Below are 17068 nucleotides of genomic sequence, written 5' to 3'. Positions count from 1 at the left end.
TTCTCTTCTATTTCCCCAGTGATGGATATCTAGAGAGACTTCTGCTTCTCATGACCACAAACCACCTTATAAATGAATGTTTATGCTGCTATGTAAGAATCCATCCAGGTATATACACCCCAGAGTAGAACTGCAAGGCCATTTCCCTAATCTTTATAAACTGCTATTCAGAATGAGAATGACTGCAACGCTACACTGTATACTCCAATCAGCAGGGCAAAGGGATTCCTGATTTCCTAAAACCCTCTCATAATCCAATTTACAAAATTTTAAATTATCTAGTGGATATAAAATGGGATTTCACAGCTGTTTTAATTTCTATTTCTTTGATTTCCAGTGAGTTTCAGCACAACTCCACATCCTTGTTAACCGTATGCATTTATCCATTTTGAATTCCCTATTCCTAACATTTGCCCACTTTCTGTTGTTTTTCTCTTAATATACAGAAATTCTGGCCATTGGTGGAGGAAAAGTGATGTTTCCTAACTTACTGTAACCCAGACAGAAAACCTAATTGGGAAGAATTGTTATAAAGTTACAAGACTGGCAAATATGATGAGCATCAATACTGTTCAGTTGGAAGATTTTCCCATCCGCACACCCACACTCATTGTTTTCTATAGATTTGTAGTAAGAATTGATATCTTTGTCTTCTTCATGTTTGTCATAGCTTTTGAAAATCCTCTAATTTCCACTAGAATCAACTTAGTTTTCACACACACACACACACAAACACACACACACACACACACACACACACTCTTACAAAACCTCTGAGAATTTTGAGGGGTTTTGTTGAATTTGTAGATTAATTAGGGGAAAACTGGCATCTTACAAATATATGAACAAGGTACATATAAAACTACTTTAATTTCTCTCGGTGATATTTTATAGTTTTAATCAAGAAGTCAAACATTTCCATTAGGCTATTTCTAGGTATTTGATTTTGTTTTAAATCGCATTATTTCTTAAGCTTATTTTTGAAGTGTGTGTTGTGAAAATACAGAAATGTATATATTCTATATTGACATGGCATCCAATAACCCTGCCCAATTCAATTATTATTTCTAATGGTTTATACATTCTTTGGGATTTTTAAAGTACATAATAATGCCATCTACAAAAATTAAAATGTTATTTCTTTTATAACTTTTATACTTAAATATTTTTTCTTGTTACCTTATTTCACTGCCTAGAATCATCAGTATAATGGTAAATAAAAAGTACTGTGAACATTGTTGTTCATTCCTGTCTTAGAGGGGAAACATTCAATATTCTCCATTAAATATGATGTTAGCTATTGGTTTTTAGTAGATATCCAATAACAGATTAAGAAAAGGAAGTTTTCTTGTATTTCCAATTTGTTGAGTTTTCTAACTCAAAAAGTGAGTCTTGAATTTTATTTAATATCTTTTCTGCATCTGTTGAGATGGTTATTCTTTTTATTCTGTTGATGTTATAACTTATATTGATTAATTTTGAATGTTAAACTAATTTTAAATCCTGAAATAAATCCCATTTAATCAGAATGAATTATTTCTGTTTATATGTTGCTGGATTCACTTTGCAAATAATATGTTTAATACATTTGTATTTATAGCCATAAGAGATATTAATCAAATTTCTTTGTTCTTACCAGTATTTAGTTTCAAGGTTATAATCTCATAAAATTAATTAGGAATTATTCCCTCTTTCTATATTTTCTGAAAGAAGTCATTTAAGATTGGCATAACTTTTTTTCCTTCTTTAAATATTTGAAATTATTTATCAGATACCATATGGTCTAAAGTTTCCTTTGTGTGAAGATATTTAACTACAGATTTATTTTTTTTTTACCAAATATGGAATTCAGTTTCCATTTCTTGTATCAAACTTAGAAATTTGTTCTTCTTAATATCTTACAGGATCTATGGTGATATCCATTGTCATACATGATATTGGTTAGTTATAACCAGGTTTATGAAAATCCAAGCATTTTTTTCAAAAAATATTTATTGAACACTTAACATGGACCCAATGCTATTCTAGACACTGAGAATTCAAATAAAAATCCTGCATACATGGTGTTTATATTCTAATGGGCTTATTTTAAAGTCTAAATGTTAAATATGCTTTTTGTAACATAAATTTAAGTTTTTTCTTGTCATCTGATAATTTCTTGTTCCTCTTCCAGTATGGAAAAATGAATCAGATTCATATTAAAAAGTCCAATTTTTTTCCACTTCATAATTTCCAGTTTAAACCTGGATAGCTCTTTGGTAAATACTCATATTCAGGTTGTATTCATTATGATCAGTTGCCGCCACCTAGTTCAAAACCTTCTATCATCATCTGCACAGAGCTCTTTTGCAATTGAAGAGAATCACAGTGGCGAAGGATTTGGTAGACCTCTCTCTCTCTCAAGTTCGTTTGGCTAGGGCAGCCCAAAGTGGTCAAAGAGGATGTGTGGCCACTTGACAGGATTGCCTAAAAGCTCGGAAAACAGGATTAAGGGCTGTTCTTCAGTCACCAGAGCTTGCTTCCTGCCCGGCCCTTGACAGATCAAGTCTCCATGATTTGTGTGCTCATGGGTGATGTCAAAGAGGGTCTTCCGCTGCTGGGGCACACGAGTCTCACCCTCCAGGCTTACAGTTCCAAAGAAGGGCTGTCCCACTCACCCTTGGCAATTAACAGTAGTTCACTGTGTGTTGTCTTTGGAGTGTCTTTAATTTGGTAAATTCATGTATGGTAATTTTTCCAGTGTCCTCTGTCTCTCTCTCTTTTCAATATGTCTTCTGCATTGCATACGGTAAACTTCCCGTAACTTCTTTTCGCTACTTACCCTAAACCCCAAGATACTGGGGAGGGCTTCTACTCCCACCCTCTCCAGACCATACTGAAGAACAGCACAACACATTGTGAGGCACATCTTTGTACTCCAGCCGTGTGTTCCCAGACCCTGTAAGAACTCCTAGACTTCAAAGAACACTCTTTAGGTCTCTCATCTTTATTGGAAGAAATATGCATCAAAGCCCTCTTCCTTAAGCAGGTTATGAGAGAGGGGGAATGCCCCAATCTGTATTTAATCTTCGACAAGTCTTTCTCAGAAGGCTTCTTTCACACAGCTTGCTTTGTCTGTGTGCTACAGTGGAGGCAAACTTAACGAGTGTGTTTTGTTTACCAGATGATTATGTGCCACACCAGACTCTCACTTCTAGAGCTTATTTTAATGTAAGTCAGCATCTCTCCTCTTAAAAGTCGTTAGTGATGGACTAAAGAAAAAGAAAACAGAACTCTTACTTTCAGGTCTCCAGTCATTGCTACAAGTAACTATGTTATATATCATTCTGTTTTAAAGAGTTAAGGGTTAATATGAGCAGATCATGTTCAAAAAATAAATCACAAACAAGGTCAGGGTTCAGGTAAAGAGGCAGAAAGCAGTGAGAGAATGAGGTTGTGAGCCGGGCAGTTCTGCAGGAGTCAAACCCCTGCTGTTTGGCCTTCAGTGTGGGGCCAGGATGCAGGTCAATGTGCTTCAGAGTGGGAAACGACCCTGTTAAAACAAGAAAGCTATTATTTCCTCAGTGGCTGAGGAGTTTGAAGAAACGTCAACATGGACCAAATCTGGACATTAGTCTAAAGTGAAAACTACAATGCAAACATCACACTTAAGAGGAAGGAAAAGTCAGGGCCAGAAATGAGCATGAATTGGGTGGCTGAATGGAAACATCCTGGATATAAAATTCTCCTCTTCGTACCTAGAAAGTGTTCAGAGGGTGGACCAAAGATGGGAGGATGGGATCTGGAATGGAAGACATGAGAGCAAATGTCCGCTGCCATCTAAGAAGCTGTGATGCTTTGGGGCAGGTAATTTGTTGATCTCTCAAAGTCTCTTTTTCCCCAGAAGTAAAATTAGAGTTAACCAGAACACCTGTCTTACAAGTGCATGTAAGAAATGACATATAATTAGTTAGTTGCTAGTTACAGTCATCTATGTTTGTTCTGACATTTGTTTCTTTTATATCTGGCACTAAAGATAACTGGTATGTGAATCTACTGCTGTAGGGAAACAAAAGATTGATGAAATAGGCTTTAACCACTTTTCCTAGGCTGTAATCTCTGTACAGAATGGCATGTCCATGGATGTAAATAAGTTAATGTTCTTTCTAAAGTCTTATCCAAAGATTTCTTTATATCATCAAACAAAAAAGTGTTTCTTTTCTCCATTCAGTTATTTATTCAATTGTAAGTTTATGCTTTTCCCTGACCTCAGAAGCTGTACATATAAAATAAAGTCACCTTTGCCATTATCTGTCCCGTTTCCTGGGTTTTGGAAAGTTCATTCTACTACTAGTTTCTTTTTCCTACATAATTTCTGGAAGGCCCAGAGGGACACTCACATTTTCCACCAATCAGTATTGGTGGCTTTCAATTCTGTGAGATATTCTGACAGTAATTCTAGAAATTTTAAAGTTACCTCTGGTTTCTTTATCGACTCTCGCAGGCAGCTCTGTTTCTCCTTAGTGATATGTTTCAGATGCAATCACACTTCTTGCCCCAAGTGCAAATAAAATCAGGCTGTATTGTTTTTTAAATTTACTGATTAACTTAAAGTTTAAAAAAAAAAAATACAGCCCAGAAAAGCAATCTGAAACCCGCTCTTAGTTCTAACTAGGATTAGAGTTTATACATCTCACTCCTGGTCTGGCCCCCAGACCACCACTATGGTGCAAATCTTTTACCTTTCAGTCCAGAAGGAGATACCTTCTTTTCGGATGAAGAAAAAAAAACACTGTCCCGTTATTTTACAGAACAGTGAAAAGTTCCTGCAGAAGTATGCATTTTGTTGTAGAGTGAAGCAAAGAACTACGTATGTCTTCAGAGTAAGGACTCTTCTGGCTACTATATTTTTAGAAATATTAGGGCCCATTCACACCAGGGCACAATAACCATAGATGAGGGTCTACTTTTAGATCCTGGGATCATTATGAACTCAAATTCCTCACATTAGAGTTTCTGCATCACCTCTCCTGCTCTTTAGGGGTTCACACTTCAGTGAGAAAGACAGACGTGAGCATAGGAGAGGACTAGGCAGCTCATAACCTCTGGAACAGAGACAGAAACCAAGGGCAGTTGGTGCTCAGAGGCAAAATGAACCATTCTCGGTGTCTCAGGAATAAAATCTAACTCTCCCCAAAGTTGTTCCTTTTGAAAGATGTAAATTTATTTTAGCCAAGGGAAAACAAGGCATCTCAAGCCAAGGGAATATCTTGTGTTAAATTACGAAGTGTATGTTGTAATTTGCGTTTTGTGGAAATCATAATTTGATACAACATTGTGCATGTGGAGAACATGTGTGCAGAGTCACAGAAGGACCAAAAAGTGAAGTATCTGCTCAGTGACATTTAGGAGCTTAGAGTCGGAACTGTAGCTAAGGGAAAGATTGACCACAGTCTGCTTAAGGTCAAATATTACATTCTTGCTATACTTTCTTCCCTGTAATCAATTATGGCTGATGAGAATGAAACATAAAATTTTTATTTATATCTTGATGATCATAGATAAGGAAGGAAAGACTACTTTGGCGCTATAAGAAATTGTATTATTTTAAAATTATTATAAAATATTTGAAACATTTACAAGAATGCAAAATACAATAGATAAAAATATTAAAAATATAATATTACAAATAGAATATGATTTACACTTCAGCTTTATCCCTCCTTGGTAGTAATTTTTTTTCAGTCTTCACCCCAAGATTATAACTAATTTCAATAATTTAAAAGTTGAACTAACCTAAATTTGGTATTTTTTCTTCCAGTTTTTATTGACTCTTCCTCACATATATATACACAAATTATACACATATGTAGCTGCACAAAAACATGTACATATACAATTGTGTGTATGATTTTACATGTTTTTTTCAAGTTTTAAGCTATATTTTTTTTTCACAACTTGTTCTTTGATTTTTTTTTCTTTGATTTCCTCAGTATTTTTTGTGTGATCCATCTAGTTGGATGAATGGATACATGTAACACTATTTTATTTATTTTCATTGTTTTATAGGATGCCTTCGTGCAATTATTACACTTTATATCTCTATTTTCCTATTGAGGGAAATTTATTTGCTTCCAATTATGCTGCTGTGAGCATTCGTGAACATGTTTCTTTGCACACGTGGGTATATTCCTTTGCTACATTTTATCAAAATGTATGGATCATGTATAATGGGGGTTTTTAATTTAGGGGCACTACGATCCTAGAATAGGAAGACCAATCTTTTTTGTAAATTGTGTTCATATGTGCTTCCATGACCACAAAGCGTAGGGCAAAAAAAAAAAAAAGACATTGAACAATGGCTTTTAATGTTTCCAAGAGCTTCAAACTTCTATTTTCACTTCATCGAGTAAAACAAGCCACAAGTTCATGCTCCACATGTACCTGAAAGTTACCTTTATATCAAGGTTACCTTTATTGATGTCCAGAATCATTACTTACAGTATTCTTAATCAGCTATTTCTTCATTCTATATTTAATAAAGTCTAAAGACACTTAAATGTTTACTATTTCAGTGGTAATTATTTAATTTATAAAGGCAAAGTCTCATCACTCACATCAAAGTTATGCTAGTGAGGCTGTAAACTACATACTTTATGGTCTATAAAACCTGAAATGATCCAGTTATCAGGTTGTTTATTGTTAAAAATATTTTTACAGTATCTTTATAGATAGAAGTAGCCTTTAACTACTATGATGACCATCCAAATATCTTCCCTGAAGAACAACAATTGCATGCCGACATTTTTTTTGTAAGTACTTTTATGAGAACAGGGTGAAATATCACAGGGATCTCCTTCAAAATCTACCATAGGAGATAATTTGACACATGCCACATTTTGGGAAGCATTAATCTTTTCTTTCATATCCCAGAGGGAAAGAAGCTAATGGAAATATTATGACTAACCTCATCCAAAATGCTCTAGTTTGATTTTCAGGCACCCACAGCTAATCCATAGATAGAGATACATAAAATACAGAATTAACTAATTCAAATTTAATAAATATTTACTGAGCAACTTATTTGTGCAACATTCTATTCAAGGATCCCAGGACCCAGGATAATAAGATGAAATCTGGCCACACGGGGCTTACATTCTAGAATATTGCCTTCCACAGCGTGATGTAGTCCTGGATAATACTCTAGAATTCTGCCTTATGTAGTATTTGATAGTTTGGGGGAATATATTTCTTAACATAAGTCATGCCCTATGTGAAGGTAAATATTTTTGAGAAATGCTCTACAAAATGTATCTTCTGTCATTACATTTAAAGTATAATAATAGTTGATAAAAAGGAAAATACTGACAATATACAAAGTAACAGGCAACCCAGAAGCCATAAATAGACAAAGTAACAGTTTTCATTACACAATATTTTAAAATTCCAAAACCGTATACAAGATATAAGTCAGACAGAAAATACGTACCACAGGACTTTGTTGTAAAGTGGTATAGTTGCTGTGGAAAGCAGTATGATGGTTCCCAAGAAAATTAAACATAGTATTACCACATGACCCAGCAATTATACTTTTTTTGTCATATATCCTAAAGATCTGAAATCAGGGTCTCAAACAGATAATTGTACATCCATGTTCAGAGTCCCTTATTCATGATAGTCAAAATGTGGAAGGGACACAAGTGTTCATCCATGGATAGAAGGATAAACAAAATGTACACACATACATTGGAGGATCAGTGAACATTAAATAGGAATGAAATTCTAATACATGCTTCAACATGGATGAAACTTGAAGACATTACACTGAGTGAAGTAAGCCAGACATAAAAAGACAAACACTGTATAGTTCCACTTGTGTGAGTTACCTAGAGTTGTCAAATTCAAAGATACAGAGTGTAGAATGGTGGTAGCCAAGTGCTAATGAGAAAGAAGAACAGGGCACAGCTTTCAATTTAGGATAAAAATAAGTTCTGGAGATGGTTAATGATGATGGTTGCACAACATTGTGAACTTACTTAATGCCACTCACTGTACACTTAAAAGTGGGTTACGATGGTATATTTTATGTTATGTATATCCTATCATGAAAAAAAAATAAAGAGAATGGAAAATGAGAAATCACAGAAAGAAAGTTTTGATAAAAGAGAAAGAGTGAAAATGTCCTGAAATACAATGGGGAGTCAAAGGAGTTTTGCTTTGTTTTAAAATAAAAGAATCAGTGGATGCTCACAGTATCCAGAGAACAGGGAGATATTGACGGTGCAAAGAAAGAAAAACCACAGTGACTATAGGAACAGAGTCAGAGTGTGTGTGTGTGTGTGTGTGTGTGTGTGTGTGTGTGTGGGTGAGAAAGAGAGAGGAGGAATGGGAAAATTATCAAGAAAATAAGGGGCAGATTCATGGGAAAGTAATTGCTGTGGAAGTCGAGACAGTGTGCCTGTAAGATAAAAAGGTGAAAGACGAGTGTGGTCAGAAAGCGGCATGTAAAGAACTTCAGGAGTGACTGCTCTGTTTCTTGATCTCAGTGATACAGACTTTCTATAAAATGATAGGTGTATGCTTTAAAATTATTTGCTAAATCTCATCTTTACGTATGTGTTCTATTCAATACTATCAAAAGTCAAAAACATTACAGCAAATACAAAAAAAGGACAAATGTACACAGAGTACTTACAGAGCATTAAGGAAAAGATGAAGAGCCTAATTTTTTTTAAATAGGCAAGTTATGTCAATAACTAATTCATAAAAGAAGAAATACAATTGGTCACTAAACATACAATGTGATACTCAACCTCAGTAATCATTTGAAATGCTAATTAAAATGAAAATTGTACTTTTAAAATAAAATTATACCTTTTAAAACATGGATACTTTTTTAGGCTGGTGAAAACAGAGGAACAGAGACATTTTCTTTAAACAGTAGGTGGGAACTCTAGTCAGATTAAAAATGGGCAAAACGAGATCAAGCAATTCCACTTACAAGAATCTATTCTGCAGTAACTAAGCAATTACTGTACAAACGTACAAGGATTTTCACTGCAGAATTATTATATGGCAAAACAACAAAACAAAAACAAAAAAGAAACAATCTAATATCCAAAATTAGTAAACTGGTTAAGTAGCTTATGGTATGGTATGTAATGCAATACCACAGAAGCATCTGAGAAAAAATAATACGCCTTTGTACTGACTAGGATATGTCCATGACATATTAACTAGAAAACTATTATAAAATCTAATCTCATTTGGGTTAAAAATAACTGTATATACATATTGGTTTATGCATCTAACGTAAACACAAGGGTAGAAAAATACTTCCGGAAGACACAGCAAATTACTAATACATGGAACTTCTAAGGGATGTAATTACAGGATGGAAGATTAATTCTAACTTTCAAATCTATATATCTATCTATCTATCTATCATCTATCAATGTGTCTCTCTTTCTGCTTACCTACCTATCATTCAAATACATGAATTACAGGGCTATTGATGAATTTTACCTTCTTCTTTGTCTTCTTTGTGTTGTTTAATGTATTTAAAATATTTTAAAACAGAAAAGTAGTTGAGAAGTAGTATGTATTTAGACATTGCATCCTTTGTCCTCTTTTCCTTCACTTAGATTTGAAAGACTAGTACTGCAGTTAAAATCTAGATTCCAATTCCTAGATTTTAATTCAAATGTACTATTTTTCTAATGCTTTTTATATTGCTTTAATTTTCTTATGAAATTACAAATAAGAATCCAAAGTTCGTTCTCAATTCTTTCTTTAAATCTGGGGTTCTTTTTAAAGGCTGAGATTAAGAAAGTTCCCCTAAATTAGGTAGCTATGTTTCTTAAGTGGTTGAGAGAATTGCAGACTTAATTCTATTAAGAAAGTAAATAATCTATTTCCAAACACTCTTCTTGATTTTACTCTGGAACATGCTAATTTTATTGATAGTTTGGGTGCTGATTACAAATAAAATTTTTAAAAAACACAATAAACAATGACCAAATAAAACACTGCAGTCAGAAGTGACAGGCAATTTACCTCTGAGAAGGCTAGAAGGATTCAGTTCTCGATGTGCTATGCCTTGAGTGCTTCCTTAAATTATACTAAAAAATTATGCTTCAAAAACCTGATTTTTAAATCGCCTGCTGATTATTTATATGAAGATAATACTATGAAAATTAGAGCTAAATTTTCAAAATTTCTTTTAAGCTTGCCTGTATTCGTGATTAAATCACCCATTCTGATGATCAGCTCAGTAAAACATGAAAACTGATTTGATTACTAAATCAAATTAACCATCCTGATGGTTGCTCTCATCTGCTTGCTTACCTTCCGGGCTATCGGAACGTGTTCTTGGTAGCCTCAGATATGTAACGTGGCCTGATTTTATGAGTGCAGCTTTAAGTATTCCTGAACAGATTTGGAAATTTACAGTAGAACTAGCAAAATGTGGCTCAGTGCAAAATGCTAATGTGTGGTGACTTTGTAATGGGTAAATTTGGCTTGGCTGAACTTCATTTCCTGGAATTTCCTTTTCTGTATGTTTCCAATTAGGGTGGACCATCTAAAGGATTCTTGTGAGAGATTTAGAAATAGGGGAAGCAGCAGTGATTTCGTAGTTCACGTATTTTGTCACTATGTGTTGACTCACCCCCCTGGCTGTGGCTGGGCCGGCAAGCACTCAACCTTGCCCTGCTGCTTCATTGGCACCTGGGCCAGGTGTGTGTGCCTAGTTTGAGGATAAAGGGCCTTCTGCAGGATACTGGTACCATCAATGTCAGAGGCAGCAAATAATATAAATTGTCTTGGCCTAGCCTAGTGGGCCTCAGAGCATTCCTATGGGCTCCAGCTTTTTCTTGCTGGCCTGCAATTTACATCCATCTTCCCATCTCAACTACCTGTCCTGGGATGTCAAAGTCCACCTTCAGACACCAAGGCAGTAGCTTGGAAGAGACTGCTTAACCAGTTTCCCAACTTTGTGAGGTCAAATCTCTCTGGCAAATAACAAATTCATAGATAGACAGACAGACAGACAGATAGATAGATAGATAGATAGATAGATAGATAGATAGATAGATGGATAGATGGATCTCTGAATGGTTTTGCTTCTCTAAATGAACCCAGACTAATATATTATGGTGTAATCTTAAATACTTTCACTTTGAATTCAATTTCTCACCAGAAAAATTATCTTAATATATTTAATAAATTATTGTAAAAATTTAACTTTAAACTAGGCAAAAGTAACTAAGACCTATTTTATTAGGTGGTAAATGAATGGTGAGTAGTATCAAAAGTGTGTTGAAGAAAAAGGATGTTCAAGAACAATAATGAAAAAAAAAACAAGACAAAACTCCACAATGTCATTTTGTTCTGTCCCCAAAATATCTGTTCTTCTTACTAAGAAGAATGGCACAATTCAAAATTTGCCTGCAACTCTCACTCACTCTTAGCCTTACTATATCAAAGACCAGGGCATTGTTTTCAGAAGCTCAATGTTGGTATTATTCAATAGTTGCTCCTGTAACCCTATCCCATTAGGACAGATTAGCTTATCACGCCAGATAGCTAACAATTTGCAATATCAGAATGCTGACACTGAGTGTTAGGAGGACACAGTTTACATTTCAGCGGGCCTGGAGCATGCAAGCAACGGACCCCAGATGGTAGAGGCCAGCCTGCGGGCTCTGGGCCAGGCAGGACAGGCTCCTGGTGATGGCGCCATTAAAGGGTATGTGGGAACAGAGACCCTGAGAGCCGGGGGTGGGTGTCACAGGGGACATTCTCAAAATATCCAATGGTAATTTGAAAGTATTTTGTTAGCAAGATTATTGAAATCCAAGAGTCCAGAACATGAAGAAATGCTTTTAAGTTTTGAGAGCATTTCACCTTTAATAATTTTAAAAACATTTCATTCATTATGCCTTTATTATGTTTATAAAATTTATAACTTGTATGTATTTTATTAAGCCCATAGTAGTGTGATATAGCCAAAATTTAACACATAAATTAATTATAAGTCAAATTCATAAGTCAATAATCATCAATATGCACATAATTGGGAGTGTGATCCATATTATTTTATCTTGTTTACTACAGGTTTAAGATATACTGGTTTTGAGTTTTTGATGAGGCCTCTTGTTTTTCTTTAATGATCTCTGTTGCCACCCTGCCCAGCCCAGAACATTGCTCAGTGGATTATATGTAGATAAGTAGTAAACATTGTTAATGAATAAATATATTAAAATGAGTAATTTTTACATTAGTGTTAATAAAAACTCTCCATATTATTAAAATAGTTTACTCTCACAGCAACTGTATTAGTAAAATATTAGAAAAGAGACTAGAATGCCTTCAGAAGGGCAAAGATTTTTTTTTCCTGTTTTGTTGTATCCTAAATGCCTAGAACAATGTCTGGCTTATTGTAGGCGACAGAGTCATTTGTTGAATGTTGCTGCATCACAGTTTGCAACATATTGTATTTTGACAATCTAATGAGTTTCTTTTAGTTTCTGTTTTCTCTATTCAACTCCTGTTATATCTTGATAAAGTGAAAGAAAGGGGGAAAAAAAAAAACAAGCAGTAACTCTGGATTTAAGACAGCTGATTTGGCATACAGGACAATGTCTCCCCACCACCAAATGTTGAGAATGAGAGAAAGCATTTTCAGAAAGCCAATTCAGAGCCTGTTTCAAATAGAAAGCAAAGCTTTGGTGGATTAAGAACTCTAGGATTCAATACTGAGCTGAAGAAATGTCCCAAAATAGCTGGCACAAAGAAATGGGACCCAGAAGAGAAAAATGGATACAAGGAAGACGAGACTCAGAGCATCTTGATTTTTAATAGGAATATGGGGAGAGGAAGAGAGAAAATGTATGTAAAGTAATATTTGAGGGAAAAAATAGCAAAACATTAACACAATTGAATAAATGATATATAATAAATTTCCAAGACAAAATTATAAAGAGAAAATTCAGAAACTACTACTGTCAGAAAAAAATAAAGCAGGTCACCTCCAAAGGAAAAACATTCACTGACCACAGACTTAATAGCAACGTTGGATGTAGAAAGATAAAGGAGCAACCTCTTCAAAGTGTTGAACCAAGAATTCTCAAACCGGTCAAAGATCATGCAAGAATGAGCGTGAAAAAAAAAAAAAATCAGACATAGAAAAATCCAGGGAATTTATCTCCCGTAGAAATACTCTCACAAAAAATCACTAAGGCAAAGAAATTAGTAATACCTTTTCACCAAATAATTATTGATTGCAAAAATCATGTTTAAAATGAAGCCATGCAATTGAATTACAGATGATTTAAACATGACAGGAAGAAGCCCCAAACTAGAGAGAACTAAAACCCTAAATGTAATGCTGCACAGTTATTAGGAAACTGTAAGTTTAAGTATGCTAGTGAAGTTTTATGGGAAACCACTAGACTAGAAATAGAATGCATAAGTTCCAATAAGTAGAGCTGGTAGAAAAAAAATGAAACTAAAAAAAAAAATAAAAAACCAAAAAAACCCTTAAGCTTATATAATTTTATATTTTATAGAAAAAGGACCTTCTGTTTAGTTCTTTGACCAATATCTCTCCATTCATATCTGATATTTCCTTCTTGTGGTCAAAAAATCATAGAATCTGCCCCAAAGAGGGCCAGCATTTGTTCATTGGATAAAGTCTGCAGCAGTAAATCTTTCCCTGTCCTCTTTCCGAGATGCGGGAGACCAGATCTGGTGCCCCCTGCCCTTGTCACACAGTGAAAATGTTCCATAAACCAGCAATAGTTGGAACATCAGGATTTACTACGAAAGGATGCAAATAACTTTAAGAGACATTTATATGGTTTCCGATAGGGGCATTTCAATTTAAAACATATGGCTTCCTCAACCCCCTGTCTCTCAAAACCACTCAAATCAGACTTCACCTGTCACACTTCATCCACCCACTCCCCTGAATCCATTCCTGTCTGATTTTTTTAATGCACAAATGAAAACTCAAAACTAAAAATTTGAGATGTCAACAATATAAAAAGAAAGTAAGAAAGCATTTTTAATGAAATAAACATGTTAACTTTTTCTCTGTTTCTCATAATATTAAATTTAAATCTGTAGTATCACACTCTTATTCAGTGTTATGCTTTCAGTATTAAACATTTATGTGAAATATTTATAGCATTAAGTGAAATAAGAGCTACCATTTTAAATTCCATCAGAAAAAATGACTTCAAGCATTTTAAATATTGTGTTAGAACCATTTATGTATTTCTAAATCTGTTTCTAGTTGGGCATTTTTCCAAATATATTAATTTGGCCTTTCTCAATGTCAAGAACTGCAGGGAAGATTAGTCTAAATAAAAGACTGTGGCATTAGAGTCAGTGTTTCAAATGCAGATGTAAAGTTTATTTGAGGCTGGTAATAATGTCAGAAAAGACCTTAATGAGCCATTTAAAATGGGATATGGGTAATATGAAATATTCAGAATGTTAAAACTTGATCACCAGGAAATGCTGACATCAGCAAAATCACTTCTATTTTGACCAAGAAGGAACAGGGGTGTTGTTTTATTTTCTTCTGTGCTGTACACTTTTCTGTTTATCTGTTTAATTGTTAGTAGCAATGAGAGGCAAAGTATTAGTAACAATACCTCATTGTTTGGAGCACTTATTATGAGCTGGGCATGCTGCTAAGGACTTTTTCTGTCTTTGTCTTGACTTACCTTAAGAGGAAGCAATGCACCCTATGGCCTTCTAACATCCATGAGAATAGCAGAGATTACACTGGAGGGGAAGGGTGGGTTTGGGAGTCTTTGTGGACCACTGTTGGGAATGTAGATGCTGCCACTCTCCCCAGTTTCAGACTCAGAGCTTCCACTCCTGGGCATCTGTCCCCAGGGAATTCTCACAAGACTTCAGAGTAGGGTCTGTATGAAGATGCTTATAGCAACATTACTTGAAGTGTCAGGTTTTAGATGTGACCTTGGTCCCAACACCAGAAAACTTTGAGGATAAAGCTAATGGAATTTCACAGTGGAGCACAGTAAGCAGAAGAATGAATGATAAAAAAACAGACATAAATAGTCATAGGTCATGAAAGCAGCATATGCTAAGTGGAAAAGAAACAGCATATATTGAAAGAGTATGCACCAAAATTTCCCGAAAGAATACAAAATAAACACATTAGAATTGTCTACTTAGGAAGGTAAATGGGTGGAAGGATGGGGAAAGGGAGAATTAATACTTAATTTTAACTTGAAAAAAGGGAATGAAGGAATTTGCAGGGACCAAGGAAGATGGAGTGCCATATACTGAAAAATATAATTAACTCGGTGTTTTGAGCCTGAGGCCTAACATTAATACATATATATATATAAACAAAAATATTCTACTGGAAAGTTATTGAAGAATACTGTCTTTTAGGTCAGATGAAAAAGAAAGGTAACACCCAGTGTTGACTAGGGGGTGAGGTCATAGGAACTAATTAATATTCATTTTCAATGTACTTTGAGTTTGTGCAACCATTCTTGGAGGAAAGTTTTACCAGCAAGCATTCTTTTTGGTTGAACAATTTATCTTCAAGGAGTTTGTAGTAAATAAATGATTGGAAAAGTAACCAAAGATAATGTGAATAATTGTTTATTAAAATAGCTATGGAAAGGCCATCAATTCCTTTCATCATGTGTATCCATTAAGACTGTAAAACAAGTCAGATATGTATAGGTCACGTTATTGATTTGCACGTTAAATAAAGGGAGGCAATTCTCAGCAAGTTAGCTATGTTGCAAAAACTGATAATTACATCTCAAATTTGAGATAAGTGTTTCACGTTTTTTCTTTGGAGTAGATCAGCATTATGAAAATTATTGCTATATTAGGGTTAGTTTCCTTTTTTTTGCAGCATGCATAATTTCCATCTCCAAATTTATCCCACTTTGTATCTTTTCTGTAACTATTAAACTTAAGAGGGTAAAATGCAATAAACTGATAGTTATTTTATAAATGTATACATACGTGGAACATAGACAGATGCCCTTTCAAAAATGTGAAAAATATGATTGTGTTCTCTAGTGAAATTAAATATTTATTATTGCGCTATATTTTCTAATTTTGTCTACAAAAACATAAATAATCTATATGATATAACAGGACACGCTAATTTTGGTTTTTTTGAAGACACAAGGGCTTGCTTTTTTGTAGGTAAGAGGGACAGTAAGAGTGAAGACAAGGAGTTTCTGTACCAAAAGACACAGTTTATCAAATTCATGATTTTGCCTCTGAATTAGCCAGCAAAGTTTCTAAGTTAGAGCCTTATAATGCTGCCATTTTATAGGTACCACTATTTATTAAACACGTTTTTTTCCAACAGTAGTCAAATCTCAATATTTCTCCCTGAGGGTGGAGACAGATGAGCAGCTACCTTTTCTTCCAAGTAACAGACAAGTCAAATCAGACTGACTGCAGGTGTTCATTCATTAAACAATCAATGTAGAAGACTTTATTGACTGAAAATATTTGATGCTTCATTTTTATATTTCAGTTACTTTTTTCTCTCAGTTTTAGAGGAAATGTACTTAGTGAACTCTTTGATTTTTCAAATTATAGAGGTGAAGTTAAATCAGTGGTAGTTGCTGGAGCAAAGGTTGGAGGTGTGAATCCAGGCATAAGAAAGCTGCGTGATACTTATCAGTGAATATAATCAATCCTATTAGTCTTTGCCTAAGAAAATCCCTTTATTCTGGAATGCAGACTTGCTTTATTTACCTAACATTTTACTAGAAGTATTACGAACACACAGAAAAGTTTAAAAGTTTAAAAAGCATTACTGTCAACAGCCATATCCCCATATTCCTACCACTTAGATTCTGGAACGAGCATTGTATTACACTTGCTTTATTTCTTGTTACCTATTGAGCACTCTCATCTCTAGAAATCCATCTGTTTTTTTGTACATGTCAGGGTTGCAGATATCATTCCACTTCTATCTAAAATGATTTGAATATGCACATCATTAACTAAAATTCAATATTTTTACAATAATATTTTTCCCTTTTCAGTTAAAGTATCTTATTTTAAA

The sequence above is a fragment of the Camelus ferus genome, unplaced genomic scaffold (genome assembly GCF_009834535.1).
Source record: "Camelus ferus isolate YT-003-E unplaced genomic scaffold, BCGSAC_Cfer_1.0 contig377, whole genome shotgun sequence".
In the NCBI taxonomy this organism is placed as follows: Eukaryota; Metazoa; Chordata; class Mammalia; order Artiodactyla; family Camelidae; genus Camelus; species Camelus ferus.
This window is presented reverse-complemented; position numbering follows the sequence as displayed.